The following is a 13,575-nucleotide window of genomic DNA, read 5'->3' on the forward strand; positions in this document are numbered from 1 at the left end:
AGCTAGCTCAAATAAATCAAGGCTTGTCTCTTACATTTGTTTGTGATGCTAGTTGATATATGCTATTTGCAAAGTTTTTCTTTGCACTCAATTCAACTTAACTCATTTTAACTCTATGATTGTTGAGTCAAGGTGCTAGGATTTTATATTCTAAATATGTTGTATACATTCATAAGCAAGACAAGTCCTCAATGTGCAATCAAATTTAGTATTTATACTAAATCTTTTATACAACAGTATCATTCTAGAGATAAGGGATAATCCTATCCTTTTCAAGTCTTCTTGGATATAAAATAGTTTCTTTTTAATAAATAAGGAATATTGTTTTATTTCATACCCAATTATTACCATGAAATTGATACTTTTCACTTGTTAATTATATTTTGGTGCAAGTTTGATAGTTACAGTTCTCCCTAGCTTATACAAGAATTGTATTTGACAAAGTCTGAGATCCACATTGTGATTCTTTCAATTATAGATGAGCATTGCGCTGTTAATTTGTCTCGTGAAAATATGATTGCTTTCCAGTATTGTGTTAGTAGATCAATGAAACGATACGTACACTACATCAACCCCACTCATGTTTCATATTTTCTTTACCTACATTATCTTGTGAATTGTGGAATTTAACACCTTTCATGACATTGCTTGTACTTATACTAAATGGAATCATTTTTGTGATGATTTTTTTTCATTGAGCTGTAAAGATATTTACATAAGCTAAGGTGATTTGGAATGATGGAAAATAATTTGTAAGTACTTTTGCAGTCCAACATACTCGAGTATTGTACCAAACAGATAGTAAATATTTTTCACTTTTATGTCTTGTCAAGTCCATTGGTCACATGCACACAGATTTGTTGATTTAGGGAGTGTGTAAATGCTCATCCTGATGTGGATTTGCCGATTTCAGCAACACCAATTCTTGGTGCAGATCCACCGATTTAGACAGCACACCAACAAATTGCAGATTCACAATCGTAAATGCAAATCCATCAATTTAGGTAGCATTAGTGCATATTCCTCGATTTAGACAGCACGTCATATTGGTGTAGACTCGCCGATTGAGGCAACACCGATGAGAAAATTGTGTTGTAATGGCTGGCCACCACTGTCCGCAGCATGCTTTTGTTAACCCAATTATATCATCAAAGTGATTGGGATTTGGAATTATATTTGAAATTGGATTTTGATTTGGTATATGAAGTATTTTTGGCATGACAATGTTTATGATATTGGACTTTAGATTTATGAGAATTGATTTTGATGAGTGTGACCAATGATATCCTGATTCATCAGAGTATGACATATACTACTTATTCTACTGGTATGGGACACTAGAATATGGAGTATGTGGATGACGAAAGGCATAAGCAATGTTTTTTTAAATAATTTTTCATTCAATATGTAATACTTTTGATGTCAAATAGAAATCATTATTATTGACAAGTATGGTTTTCAGATTCTTATCTTCACAACTGCGGACAAGAGAGGTATAAAATGAAAATGGTAAATCATATTTATTATAACTGATAGATAGAAAATGCTTTGTATTATAAAAGAGCTCTTTGTGAGCTATAGTCACTTTATGTCTGGGCAGAAAATGTGTCTTTATTCTTTGAGCATTCAAAAATTTATAAGTAAATACGTGCAAGAGGGAAATGCTCACTCTTGCACGGGGGGAGATGAACTGAACGCTTGCACATGTACTTCTTCTCTCCTCTCCTCTCTTCTCTCTCGCCGTGCCGACGTATCACTCCGCTCTAGGAGGTGCATCTGTACGTGCTCTCTTACTCTCTCTTCCTCTCTATCTCTCTCTGTTTGCATGCGACTTCTATTTTGTCCTCATGGTATTTTCCAGGTATGAAAATTTGTCAATTTTATGGCTTGCAGTATGTTGTTTTTAGTGTTTTGCAGGGTTCTCCATGTCTCCCATTGTAGCACTGGTATCAGATCTTTGGCAACATTGATGAGCACAGAAGTTAGACTATGGAGAGCTCCAACGGCTAGAGCGAGCTACGTTTCTTTTTCCTTCTTAAGTGCTAATTTTACGGTCACATGGTGAAAATGTTTTTGTATACAAATACTTAAGAGAATATATATGTGTGTGTGTGTGTGTGTGTGTGTGTGTGTGTGTATGTTATGTGTTTCTCTTTTTGGATTAAATCAAGACCCCATAACTCCATAATTTGTGTATCTCTTTGTAGCATGATTCGTACATCTATTGACTAAGATCTATAGTCGATCTCAAGTAATTAATGTAGAAGCATAGATGGGTAAAATAAATTTTTGTTTTTTTACACTCACAGGGAAGGAGTGACCTCAGGATGATGATGAAGAAAGTCAATAAATTTTAACTTAGTAGACATCATGAAGTAGTAGAAGAATAAAAGAAGCTCTACTATCGTTAGCTCTGCTAGTAGTTGTTTAAAATTTAAGAAAAAAAAAAGAGAAATAAAACATTTAAAGGCCTAGTAACTTGTGTGCAGCAGAAAATAGCATGAACATAGTGAGCATTTAATTAGAATAGATTCCTAATGAGAATAACAAGAGTGCTTGGGTGGAGAGAGAAACAAAAAGTATAACACCTAGTTAGATAGCATGAACAATACTTCAAGAGAGAGAGAGAAATTAAGCTATTGACAATAGTTGAGGACCGGATTTACATGGAGCCCGTCCCATTCAAAAGGATTTGTATTATGGTTTCTCCCATCAAGAGAGACATTTTACAATACAATTCTTTGTGCTCCTTCAATACTAGCTAGTGCAATGAAGATGAAAACTTCAAGCACTAATCACAACACTTATTAAACACAACATCAATTCCCTCACGGTCTCAGACGCAAGACCTCACACACCTTCAAAGATGGTGAGAGCTAGCGGGGTTTAAGAGTAGATTGAGAGGAAGGAGTAGTCTTATGAGAAAGATGTACATCTCCTCACAAAATCACTCATATTAGCATAGCTTAGCTTAGTAATTAGAATGGTAGAGGAGATGAGAATGCATTGAAGCTTGGTTCTTGGTTGGATTTATATCACAAAGCCAAGAGTTACATTTTACAATACAATTCTTTGTGCTCCTTCAATACTAGATAGTGCAATGAAGATGGAAACATCAAGCACTAAGCACAACACTTATTAAACACAACATCAATTCCCTCACAGTCTCAAACCCAAGAACTCACACACCTTCAAAGATGGTGAGAGCTAGCGGGGTTTGAGAGTAGATTGAGAGGAAGAAGGAGTAGTCTTACGAGAAATATGTACATATCCTCACGTAATCACTCATATTAGCATAGCTTAGCGTAGTAATTATAATGGTAGAGAAGATGAGCATGATTGAAGCTTGGCTCTTGGTTGGATTTACATCACAAAGCCAAGAGTTGTTGGTGTAGGCCTCCCTTCTCACAAGCTTGGAGTAGGTAGTAAGATTTCCATTAAAGCTTGAGAAGGAGAAAGAGAGTCTTCTCACTCCACACATGGACCAGTGTGAGTGTGTATGCAATAATTCCTTGAGAAAATCAGACCCCCCTCTCTCTTGGTCGACCCCTCTTGTTGTTTTCTCATACTGCAACCCTTTTGGCCCTTTCCAAGGTTAGCCAATGAGTTTTAAGAAGCATAGTGATAGCCTTCTAACATGTGTCCCCCTTTCCCCTTTTGTGAGAGCTTTAGGTAATTAATAAATGCAACTCAACTCTCATTGGACCCCTTTGCCTCCTTGCCGATAGGAACCAGGCAAGCCATTGGGATGTTGAATGCTCATTGGACCCCTTGGGAGACTGTCCAATAGTCTTCTAGAGAGCGTAATTCTTATTGGTTCTTTTATTAAATGTTTTTAAATTAATTGAACTAGATTTAATCTAGCCTAATTCTCATTGGCCCACCTCCATGGCCATCTAATAGAATTTGAGCACACCTTGTGGGCATCTGGGCTAGGGAGCTCACATGTGTCCCTCTTTCCCCTTGTGTAAAGGAGCTTGTGTCGATCTGTGTGTGTGTGTGTGTGTGTGTGTGTGTGTGTGTGTGTTTCTTTCGCATCTCCTACATCTAGGGCTCGCCCCCTCCTATGTAGGGATGCATGAAGACTTTTTTACACACATACAAAGCATCCAATTTTGAATTTTGGAACCTTAGCATTTTGGAAGTCTTAATGGGTTGAACCTTAGGGTCTTTTAAGCTCATTGTTGCACATTGCTCTTTTGTAGATGGCCTCCCCTTTGGATCTCTATTTCCCTCGTTTGGATCCTTAATGTGGTCGGCCTGCCAGCTTAACCAATATTCTAGATGTTTCTCCCCTAGTACTTCCCCATATTAAATGATCAGTTTAATATGAGAAAATCATTTAGGAGAATTAGATATTAGTTATTATGACAAGGAAAATGGCATAGGATTCGTTGTCAACGACCATCATTTATGAAAATAACCGCCAAATCTTCATGATATCTTGCAGCAATATTTGTGTCTTTTGTGCTTGCAATCATATATCCTGGCATTCTCTACCAGGCCTAGGTGGTATACTAAATTTGAAGGGGTGTAGCATCGTCTTGGACACGACTTTATACCATGGTTGATGGAGCTACACGATATAAGGGTGAGGGATAGATAAAAGACGACCACAATCTATTCTTCAACTCGCCAGAACCATCCCATATTGAAAGAACATTAGCAATAGCACAAGGCCAGCCCACACGAGACCCATGCTAAGGCTACAAGTAGCAGCAACAGTGCATGTTAAACCTGCACCATGAACCCAAGAAAAGCTTTTATCCAACCACCTTGCCTTCGCTCTTGAGTTAGTAGGAAGCAATGACATCGTGGGTGACATGCCATAATGGCAACAATATTAACATCTCCACGAGCATGCAACCACCAGATGGCAATAGCCGATAATGACCTAGAGCACATACAACAACAATGGTGGGTGGGAGAAGAACTCGACATTGGTGGTTGGTAGTCCCCTGACTCCTCCGTGCCTCTTGCACCCATTCTATACCTCAAGAAAACTCACATGCACAATCAGTTAGAGGCTTTATCCGCAAAGTCAGAGTGGTGCCAACTTTTTCATTGTCCGCCTACCATGCATTGCACTAGCAACAAGTATCTCTCTCTCCCTCAACCAATCATTTTGTGCATGGTAGCCCAACCCATTAATCACCCATGCCACAATAAAATAAGCACTCTCACCCGCAATTCTTTTTTCCTTCGCCATCATAGTCCTTGTTGCACTTGTGCTGCACACCACAGCCGCCACCCACTTAACTCTCTCTCTCTCTCTCTCTCTCTCTCTCTCTCTCTCTCTCTCTCTCTCTCTCTCTCTCTCTCTCTCTCTCTCTCTCTCTCTCTCTCTCTCTCTCTCTCTCTCTCTCATCCAAGTGTCGGCTACACACACTATCCCTATCTCTCTGATTGAGACTCTCACTCATCAATCAATGACACTTTCACCATGAAACCCACTTTACAAATGTGGAAAGTGCCAATTGTCTCTCGCTCTCTCTAAATTCATAGCATGCAGCTGGCTCCACCCACCCTAACTTGTCATCTCTCATCAACCACACACACACACACAAACTCGTCTCTCATGTACACTCCATGTGTCTACTTGAAGGAGATTCCTTTCCATCTACAGGTGACAACATTGTCATGGAAGAAACATGGATACCGACAAGTGGTGGTGGACTGGCAATGGCAGTGGAGGCGTTGCTCGTTGTGGTGATGTGACAGCTAATAAGGGGAGGCAAGCTAATGGGAGGTGAGTTGCTTCATAGGACCATAATCAGCCTCTCTTTATTAATCTTGATGATAGGGTTCATTTCCACCCTCGTCGCCTCAAACCTCACTCGGAGCTTATTGTTTGAGTGCCCCAAAATGTAGTCTTCTACAACCTTGTATCCTTTGAAGTTATGCAGCACGACAATTTTGGCCAATCATTAGGGTTTTCTATACAAGGATGTCCGCAAGCTCTACCACCTTCAGCTCTTCACTTCAAAGAACGTGAAAAAGGTCCGAACCTTTACTACGCAGTAGGTGAAATTATGGAACTAATTCTCAAATTGAGCTCCAAATAGGGCATCCCCTCAGCAATACTCAAGCAATTGCAAGCCTATTGGAGGCTACCATTTGGAAGATACTTCTAAGCAACCCATTCGCACACACATGTGGTGAAACCCTCCGCATCAACATGGCCATGCTAGTACGCCCCATGATCGACCTCCTCATAATCTTGATCATCGGTGACTTCATTACACACTTGGGATTTTTGCATTAGAAGCTCAAATCTAATTAAGATGAGTTTCATGCACAATTCCACACTCTTGTTCACAATAAAGGAAAAGAGAGTCTTATAAGACAAAAACTTTGTTCCTTTTTAACATTTGTACATTTGCTCACTATAGGAAAGCATTGTAAGCATTGACAAGGTTTAGGTTATCCTTTGATTGTATGCCTTGCATCCATCTAGAATCTTCAAAAGGATAATTTTTAAACTTAATAAGATATCGTCGGATAGTCTTACCGCCTCTTAATACCTTGTCTTCATGTCAGAGAATGGACTTGGGTTGCAGCACCTCTTCTTGGTCCTCGTTCTCCGGTGGGTCTTCAATAGTTGGTTCTTGGTGGCTCTCCTTTGTAAAGCTTTAGTAGGCTCACATGGAAAGCATTGTGTATGACCCAATGGCTGGGCAACTTGAGTTGATAGTCCATCTCATTGATTGGCCTAAGAATCTGGAAGGGACCATAGTACCTTTTTGCTAACTTAGCATAGTACTTTTGGTGTCTCGTAGGATTATTGCCGATCGTGTGCCTTAATCAAGCCTTGGGAAATTCAAGTAAGACCCAATCATTTTCTCTAAAGGCTTGGGCTCTTCTGTGCTTGTTAGCAACATCCTTTTGCCTTTGCTGTGAGATGGAGATAACATCCTTAATCTTTTGGAACGTTTCTTGTAGGTTTCTGCTATACTCATCTGTAGTGAAGATCGTCCCGTGTACCTTAAGTAGCAGGGGACTTTTTTATCTTCCATCAATTACCTTAAAATGTGCTTTTCCCGTGGAAGTATGTACAGTCTTATTGTAGGCATACTCCACTAAGGGTAAGTACTTCTCCCATTGGGACCTTTGATCTACTTCCGTTACATAGACTTTTATTAGATCGAGAATTTTTAGGTTAGCTATTTCACTTTGGCCATCCGTTTGCGGGTGATAGGCCAAAGAGAAGTTTAGCCTTGTTCCTAAATTCTCAAAGAGACCCTTCCAAAAATTACTGGTCATTCTAGGAGCTCTATCCGAAACTAAGGACATTGGCAAGCCATGCTACTTGAAGATTTGTGAAATGAAGAGGGTTGCCATTTGATGGGCTTTGATAGTCTTTTTGACAGGTATAAAATGATCTTGTTTACTAAACCTGTCTACCATCGTTCATATTCCCGTATTCCCATTGATAGACTTAGCCAATCCGAAGATAAAATCCATGGATATACTCTCCCATGGTGAATTAGGGATTGGCAAAGGTTGAAGCAATCCAGGTTGCTTCCCTCCATTAAACTTTGTCTTTTGACATACCACACATTTAGAAACGTACTCTTGTATGTTTGCTTTCATGGTAGGCTAATAGAAATATGTTTCAATTCCCTTTAGGGTAGACTGAATTCCTCTATGCCCCACATATGGAGGAGCACGAGATTCATACATTACTTTCTCAGGTAGTGAGTTACTAATGCATAGTCTACTGCCATAGAGAAGATAACCATCTTGTAAAGTAAATGGTTCCTCTTTCTTCCCTAGTGCAAGGGCTGAAATCACATCTCTAAAATTGGGATCAATAGCATAGTCATCTATCATAGAAGATAGATCATTGTGAGTTGCTATGGAAACCGCATTCACTCTTGGTCATCTTGAGAGTGCATCGGCTACTTGATTATGCTTGCCAGTAATGTGAGCAATATGAAAATGAAATTGCAAAAGCAAATTTTCCCAACACATTTGCTTACAGCTTGGTCTGCGTCATGAAGTCCGTAAGACTTTGGTGATCCATTTGCAGAATGAAAGGAGTCCCCAATAAATAGTGCTTCCATGAGTCTAAGGCATGTAGAACTGCGAGGAGTTCCTTTTCATATATCGCTAGACTTGCTCAACAGGGTCGAGCCTTGGACTTTCATAGCCTATGGCGTGCCCTTCAAGGAGAAAAATAGCTCCAAGGCACTCACTACAAGCATCATATTGGACCTCAAATGGCTTTGAGATATTCCGTAGTGTAAGCACAGGTTGAGAGATAAGCTTTTTGAAAGCATTGTTCTCCTTGGCAGACCATATATACCTAGCATTTTTCTTTGTCAGGTCATGTAATGGTCTTGCTATTAGTGAGAACTTTTCTATGAAGCGTCTATAGTATGCACACATACCTATAAATCTTATTACTTCATGAAAATTCCTTGGTTTAGGCCATCCTTTTATTACCTCTAACTTTGATGGATCCATTTGGATGCCATCTTGAGAGATAATGTGACCTAAATATTGAATCCCTTGCAAGAAACATTCACTTTTCTTTCCATTAACCTAAAGTTTATTCTCTCTTAGAACTTGAAATATTACCTAGAGATGTTGCTTGTGTTCGTCTAATGAATAAGAGTAGATGATAATATCATCAAAGAACTCTCCAGTAAAGGTTCGGTGAGGCCTGAATATCTTCTCCATCAAGCGGTTCAATGTGGTTGGTGCATTGGTCAAGCCAAAAGGAATGATAATATATTCGTAAAGACCAAACATGTGCAAAATGAGGTCTTTACAATGTCTTGATCAACTATCCTTACTTGATGATAGCCACTTTATAGGTCAATCCTACTGAAGTAGGTGGACCTTTGTAACTTATCAAATAGGTCTTCTACCCGTGGAACGGGAAACCTATTCTTGATAGTGATCCTATTTAGTGCTCTATAGTCGACACACATATGATATGTGTTGTCTTTCTTTTGCACTAATAGCACAGGTGAGCAAAAGGGAAATGAGCTAGGCCTAACCATGCCGTTCTCAACTAGCTCATGCACTTGCCGCATAATCTCCTCTTGTTGAGCTTGAGAAACTCTAAAAGGAGATTTATTAGGTGGTGAAATTCCTAGAAGTAGTTCAATTGCATGGTCATCATTGCCTTGTTTAAGAGGTAGCTCGCATTAGGAAAGAAATGGGCTCATTTTCGGGCCTTTTAGCTCCGGCGAGAGAATGCTCCTTAGCCAATAGGAAGAAGGCTAACATTACGTTGAAAAAACCTTTTTTCTCATTATGAAAATGTCTCTGAAAACCATTTTGGTGAAATTTTCACTATCATCAGAAAAGTAAGGCGCTTGATAATGACATCTTGCACAAGCGCCGAACGCCTTTTTATGACCCTCTGTTGCTATCCTATAAAGTGAAGTACTTGTAGTTATGCATCTTGCACAAGTATCAATCACCTTTATTTGAAGTACTCGCAATTTAAATTCGAACAAATCATACTTGATAGTGATTGATAGGTACTATTTAAGACTATGAAGGAGTCAAAACCAAGCAAATAGAGGCCCTTGAGGGGTCTCTGGGACCTCTATGCGCTTGTTTATGACCTTGTGAGGCTCTAAGATTAAGATATAGCATTTTTTAAGCCCACAGATACATCCGAAATGTCCAAAAACCTTAGGATAGCTCTTTAAAACGCTGAAATCTGACGTCTCTAGCTCAAGATATAGCATTTTTAAGCCTAGGGCCTCATGAGGTCAGTACCAAGCGAATAGAGGCCCTTGAGGGGGTGAGCTATCTTAATGTTTTTGGACGTTCTAGATGCATCCGTGGTATTTTTCTTGTATTTTGAAAACAACCCTTATGTGTTTTCTCTCATCCCACATCACATCACTCTTTAAGATTCACATACATGTATTTTTGTGTACACTTAAATTGGGCTCTCGAAAAGCATTTTGTACGAGCATGCATTTAAGTGATTGAGCAAACTTTACGTATGTACTATTAGAAATAGAATTCCGAAAGAAAACTTTTTCATTTTTCATAATTACCTCTCTCTATGCTGAGTTGGTGTTTCTTACAGGGCCCAAAATTGAGTCCAAGTTTCTTATAATGCAAGGGATGTCGTCAATAAAGACATCTTGAAACCCCTTGAGAAAATTGGATAACTCTAATTCTTTGTGATTGTTTATATTTTCTTTTGCATTAGGTTCATTTTGAGAATCTTTAACGAGAATCATGTACACAAAATTAGAGCTCTTTATTGACTTGTTAAAAGCTTGCAAATGTACAATGGGTATGGTGTCACCCATTTGCTTAGCATCTATGTACATATCTTTTTCCCCGAACCTAAAGTAGATTTTCCTTTCAGGGAATTTAACACCGGCAGCCATGCGATCAAACCATGGTGCCCCTAGGATTACATCCTCATGCTTGAGAGGAGAGATACAGAAGTCCTCTTTGTCCACATAGCTTTGGACATGAAGCCTCAATTTCCCAATTAAGGGAGTGATTGAAGCTTCTTGCCCCTTGAAAGCACCATCTGCGGCGGCGGGTAGGACATCTCCCATCTCATAGGCTTGGATGCCTAGCTTGGTGGCCAACTCTGTGGATATGAATTTATGAGTAGAACAAGTATCAAAGAGAATAAAAGCATCATGTTCTCTTACCTTTCCCCAAGCATGGCATAGAGGAGATCCTTTGTGATGAGTTTCGTCCTCTTGGATTTTGACCAAGGTAGCGAGGCTCATGGCAGGTGTTCTTTTGGGGACAAGCGTAGTACGCATGCCCTTGCTTGCCACACTTGAAACAGCGGGGTTATCCTTGCAATAATGGTTAAGATCTTCAGGAGAGAGTTTATTTTGGCCTTTGTAAACTCCCCTCTTTTGCTTTGTTGAAATTGCCCTTAGGAGACTTTTGGACATTGTCCATCCCCTTAGGCTCATTGGAACCCTTGTTTTCCGTGGGCTTAGAATTTCTTTTAGCCCCTGTTTGGAAATTGATTTGAGAAGACACCATAATATGTGTATAACCGCCAATATGTGCGTGGCCTTTGGGAGTTGACATACTCCGCCATTTCTTCAGTTAAGCCCGCACAAAATTTTTGCTTTTGCTCTCAAAAATCCAACTTTTTGAAGACAATGTCTTTGACTGGTAGGTCCCAAAACTTGTCTACATATTTGTGAATGGATTTGTAGGGAGAGATCTTCAAGCTTCGCCATTCGGTGAGTACTTTTTCTTTGGCATCGGTGGCCAAAAACTGCTTCATAATGGAAGCTCTTAAAGCTTTTCATGTTCGTGGAGCTTCACCGAACTTGGCCCGTAGGCTAGACCACCATTGCCTGGCGGACTTTTGAAAGTGCATACCTACATGGTGTAGCTTAGAAGACTCTCTGAAGCCCTCATCTCCAAACGTCGCATCGAATTGTTGGATAAAGGCCAAGACTTTGTGTGTAGCACCAAAGGTGCCATCGTAGGTAAGGAAAGAGATACTCTTTCCTCCCTCTTTGAACTTCTTGAGCTTGGACGACCTCTTCCATGCGGCATACGATTTCCTATGGCCTCTTCTTTTTGATGGTTCAAAAGTTGCACCATCGCTTTCTTCAGAAGATGAAGAATTCAAGGAAGATGGAGAAGAGGGTGACCTCTTTCTTGCCTTGATCTTCTTTGTCTTCACCATCACTTTCATAAGAGGAAGAGGATGAAGAAGCTGGAGAAGAGGGTCTCCTCTTTCTCGCCTTTTTCTTCTCTTGCTTTTTGTCATCCCTCTTTTGAATTATGGTGTGGAGAAGTGTGTGATAGTCTCCTCCGTTTTGGAGGTGATGGAGACCGTTTAGCCGTCTATCTTCATGGAGCCATGTCCATGGAGGTGGCAAGAGACTCACTTATTTCTCATTCCTTCGGTGGAGGCTCTTGAGTTCTCCTTTGAGAAGGAAATGCGTCATCAAGAAGCAAATTTCTGAGCCCTTCATATGGATCCTCTTCTTCTTCCCAAATCGGAGAGAGGCCTCTTTTGGGAGTCTCACAACGAGGCTTCCTAGGTACTCTCTCATCATGATGGGGAGTTTGGAGAATCCCATGAGCACAAAGCTTCCGTTGCACTTCACTTTGGAGGGATGGATTGCCCATGGCTTGTTGAATCTTAGAAACAAGGTAGCTAACAATCATAGGGGCATCATTAGTAGCCCGCTCATTAGCAAAATCAAAGTTATCCACATTAATTTCACTCTCTTTACTATTGTCATCCATTCTAACAACTTTTAGGTGTAAACATTTTAGGTGTACTTTGGCTCCTGTCAAGCTTCTAATAGCTCAATAGTGGTTAAGCCGTAGGCAAGCCCGGTAGGACTCCACTATTAAGACCACAGCTCTCGACAGTGATTCCCGGTTATCTGCACAAAGGTAGGGACACTATAAGGCTGAAAAATCCCTATTCTACTTACTCATTTACAATTAATAATAAAAACCATCTATAGCTAGCTTGAGGACCTCCCTTTTTGAGCAAGAAAATAGAAACCTTGTGCTTTGATACCAATGTAACATTTAATGGCCTACTAACTACTGTGTAGCGGAAAATAGCATGAACATAGTGATCATTTCATTATAATATGCTCCTAATGAGAATAACAAGAGTGCTTGGGTGGAGAGAGCAACAAAAAGTATAACACCTAGTTAGATAGCATGAACAATACTTCAAGAGAGAGAGAAATTAAACTATTGACAATAGTTGAGGAAGGGACCTACATGGAACCGGTTCCCCCTCCAAAAGGCTTTGTATTATGATTTCTCTCATCAAGAGAGACATTTTACAATACCATTCTTTGTGTTCCTTCAATACAAGTTAGTGAGGAAGAATGAGTAGTCCTATGAGAAAGATGTACATCTCCTCACATAATCACTCATATTAGCATAGCTTAGCTTAGTAGTTAGCATGGTAGAGGAGACGAGCATACATTGAAGCTTGTCTCTTGGTTGGATTTGCATCACAAAGCCAAGAGTTGTTGGTGTAGGCCTCCCTTCTCACAAGCTTGGAATAGGTGATAAGCTTCACATTAAAGCTTGAGAAGGAGAGAGAGAGTCTTCTCACTCCACACATGGACCAATGTGAGTATGTATGAAATAATGCCTTGAGAACATTAGCCCCCTCTCTCTCTACGTAGACCCCTCTTGCTATTTGCTCATGTTGAAACCCTATTGGCCCTTTTGTCATAAAATCTAACTATCTAACCAACCCAAATTATTTTCTGATATTAAACGGATCATTTAATGTGGGATAATAAGCGAGGACAAGGCTTAGAATATAGACATGTGCTTACGGATCTATCTCAACACAGGGACAATGGTAAAGGGGTCCAAATGAGTGATGGTATGTCGAAGAGCAAGGTTAACTAATGGAGCTAAAAAGACCTTAGGGCTAGCTTCATTAAAGACCTCCAATGATTAGTGGTAAAAGTCCTTTGACGTTAGGCAAGCTAGGTCTGAGCTTGAGGTGGGAACCCGACCTAAGCTTGAAGTGCTTGTCGTGCTTGATGACTAAGGTGTGTGCTTGATGACTAAGGTGATTGAGGTGCTTGTCTTGCTTCATGACTAAGGTACTTG

Source organism: Adiantum capillus-veneris, chromosome 26 (assembly GCF_014529385.1).
Source record: "Adiantum capillus-veneris isolate H3 chromosome 26, ASM1452938v2, whole genome shotgun sequence".
In the NCBI taxonomy this organism is placed as follows: Eukaryota; Viridiplantae; Streptophyta; class Polypodiopsida; order Polypodiales; family Pteridaceae; genus Adiantum; species Adiantum capillus-veneris.